This window comes from Toxorhynchites rutilus, chromosome 1 (assembly GCF_029784135.1).
Source record: "Toxorhynchites rutilus septentrionalis strain SRP chromosome 1, ASM2978413v1, whole genome shotgun sequence".
NCBI lineage: Eukaryota > Metazoa > Arthropoda > Insecta > Diptera > Culicidae > Toxorhynchites > Toxorhynchites rutilus.
The window spans coordinates 26,012,899-26,016,272 of NC_073744.1; the positions used below are offsets into that span (position 1 = coordinate 26,012,899).

At 35.7% G+C, this 3,374-nt stretch overlaps 1 non-coding gene across 1 annotated transcript; it reads right to left on the minus strand.

Moving 5' to 3' along the window:
* Positions 1-2,647: 2,647 nt before the first annotated feature.
* Positions 2,648-2,718, minus strand: Trnag-gcc (transfer RNA glycine (anticodon GCC)). Its single transcript has one exon. It is a non-coding gene; the product is annotated as a tRNA-Gly (tRNA).
* Positions 2,719-3,374: the final 656 nt, after the last annotated feature.

Sequence of the window (3,374 nt, forward strand, 5' to 3'; positions counted from 1 at the left end):
GAAGTTTTTTAAAAAAAACTCAATCTGCGACCGCTTAGCGCCAATCGAAGTTTTCTAGAAAATTTGGGTGATTTTTCGGTTTTCAAAAAACTCAAACTCAAACTTTGACGGCTGTGTGACACTAGTAGATGAAATCCAATTGAGTTGATATTTTGCGTAGGGTAGTTTTTCTTTGGAATCAACATTTTTAACCAAGTTTCCTCTGATAATTAGAAGGTCACAACGGTCAAAGTTTAAGTTTTTTGAAAATCGAAAAATCACCCAAGGGGGGAGTGAAGGAAATCGGGGTTTTAGAAAAAAAATGGATGCTAAATGTCTTAAAATTGCATGAAACGTCGAGATCTAGTGTTATCTCGAAAAAACTTTTTTTTTGTCAAAAATCGGCACTCTGGGACTTTTTTTCGGAATACGAAACGTAAAGTATGGTTCAGGGTGCCAATAAAAATAGTTATCTCGATTTTTCATTCGGAACTTGCTACGAAATATTGATTTGCACGATAATATACCCTATGCAAAATATTAGCTCATTCGCACTTTGTTTACTGGTGTCACAAACAATAAAATTTGAGTTTTCTTGAAAAATGAAAAATCACCGAAAATCGAGGTTTTCCAAGAAAATTTTGATGCCAAATGTCTTAAAATTGCATTATTCGTCGAGATTTACAGTTATCTCGAACAATTTTTTTGGCACTTGGTCGTTTTTCCGCCTGAAAAATCGATTTTAGACAATTTTTTTTTGAGATAACTGTAAATCTCGACGTGTCATGCAACTTTAAAACATTTGGCACAAAACTTTTTTTTTAAAAACCCCGATTTCCGGTGATTTTTCGTTTTTCAATAAACTCAAATTTTAACGTCTAAGACACCAGTAAATGAAGTCCGAATGAGCTAATATTTTGCATAGAGGATATTATCGTGCAAATCAACATTTCATTGCAAGTTCCAAATATTTTTACCATTCCAAATTCGAAAACCAAAGTGTTTGATTTCTCCAATGCAAGCTAAATTTCGTGTATTCCTGAATCCTGAGCTATCAACATCCATTTTCCTCAATGGTGTGATCCACCAGCCATTCCATGTCAACCCGATATAGTGGTACTCAGATTTTCGTGAAAAGTGGTAATTTGTCCTTTATCGCGAAACTTAGACCCATATTTTTATTTATTCGCTAGCTGACCCGGCAAACTTCGTCCGGCCCACAATTGCATTTCTGATTAATAAATTCCTTTTTTGACATATACACCTGACGCAGACTGAGACAGACCAATCCTAATACTGACTGTTCAAATCCGTTGCTCCGTTTTTTGAGTTAAATCGTGAGTAACGGACACCAAATCATTTTTATTTATATAAATTAGGGTAATCAATTCCAATTTAGGGTGGTCCGAAAAATAATTTTCCCGTTTTTTTTCCAAAAACGACTTTTTTCAAAAATTTATTTCATACGAACCACCGGACCGATTCAATTGATCGACATATCAAATTAAAGCCAAGAAGCTATTCTTAGAGAAAATATTACACTCCAAAAAATTGATTTCATTTTTTTTATCCCATTTATTTATTTAAGGCTCATTAGCATTTTAGCTGTAACAGAGCCGAATTTTAATCGTGTACATGTCACATGGTTATCATATCTATAATTAGCACATTACACAGTTGCCGTTCGCCAGTATTCCTTCTATACCATTACATATGGTACATTCACACAGTAGCCATTTAGGCGTAAGAGTATTCTTTCTGTTCTTCCATTATCCAGTTGGACCACCGGACAGCGGAGACAGTTGATTGATCATTGTTGAGTTATTTATAGAACAGCAGCCCGATGTGTCTTGCAGAGCAGAGCAGTTGTATGGATGAATCGATCTTATTTCGACCGTGGATCGATCTCCATCGCTGATGATTGTTGCGTGGACGTAGCTATTCTGTAACAACACAAAGATGGTCAATGAGGGTCCTGAGTTTTGAACTCACGATCGATCGCTTACTAAGCGAACGCGCAACCAATGTGGCTACGTAGACCCCCATTTTCGTAATTATTGATTGTTTTTTTTTTAGTTTACATGCTCTCGGGACCGAGGGCGCTATATATTTTTTTAATATTTATTCTTAAAAGCTGAGATTTTTTTACATAGCAAATTCAAAAATCAGAGTTTTTTTTGTTTTTGAGTTTTTTTTTCAAAGTAAATAAACTCATTTGTGAGTGGAAAATTTAACTTATTGAAATAATTGTACTGGTGATGAAATATTGAGTAAAGCTTGTTTCAGTTATAATTTGGGTGCGTAAAGTAGAACATTTCTAGTTAATACGGTCAAATTCCTCTCGCTAGAGAAAAACTTGTCCATATCAACCACATCGATAAAAATGTTCTATTTTTCGGCTTGTTTTTATTTCAGTAAAAAAAACATAGGAAAATACAGTTCTATAAAATATTCGGCCAATTATATCGAAAAACAGTATATTTAATTCTAAGAAACTGCTTTTTGTTTTGGGAAACATGAGTTCCCAAAAAAAAAAAACAATTGAACCATGTCCGTTTTACCCCCACTTCCCATACATTCTACTAATGCTTGCATTACCAACGATTTGTTCACCAAGGGGGCCTTGGTTTTCTCTGCGCATTCTACGGTGATAAAAAAGAATTCGTTTTGCATCGGCCGGGAATCGAACCCGGGCCGCCCGCGTGGCAGGCGAGCATTCTACCACTGAACCACCGATGCGTGTTGTAAATCGGTCACTAAAAATTTGTCAAATCGATGCGCTCTAACTTGTTTCTTGTATCACAATAGCGCACATCTAGAGTATGCTACACAGCTTTAGTATGTTTCATCTGGAACGGATTAATATATGCCTTGTGCTCGACCGTTTCGGAACCAAAGTGAAAGGAAGCTATTTTTGAAGCGTGATGAAGATGATGCTGTGAACCGGTTCCACGCGTGATTAGAAAAAAAAATACACTCAATATGGGGATTTTAGGCTGAGTTGAATTGAACACATATGAGCAAAATTACAATGACTCGATGAGTCCGATACGGCCGCAACGTTTAAGTTTGGTCCGCGCTGTTTGAAATAACATTGTCCCGTAGGGAATAATCTTGGAGTACCTCAGAGAAGTGTATTAGGGCCCCTTTTATTCATTATGTACATTAATGACATGCGACGAGTTTTACGATTTTGTGACATCAATCTTTTTGCAGATGATACTGTGTTATTCATTGCAACTAATGATTTAAATCAGGTCGTGCTACATTTGAATGGAGATTTACATTCTTTAAGTAGATGGTTGAAGTATAAGCAGTTAAAATTGAACATAAATAAAACTAAATACATGGTAATCTCGCGAAATCGTTCTAATGAAAACGTCTCTATTGTAATT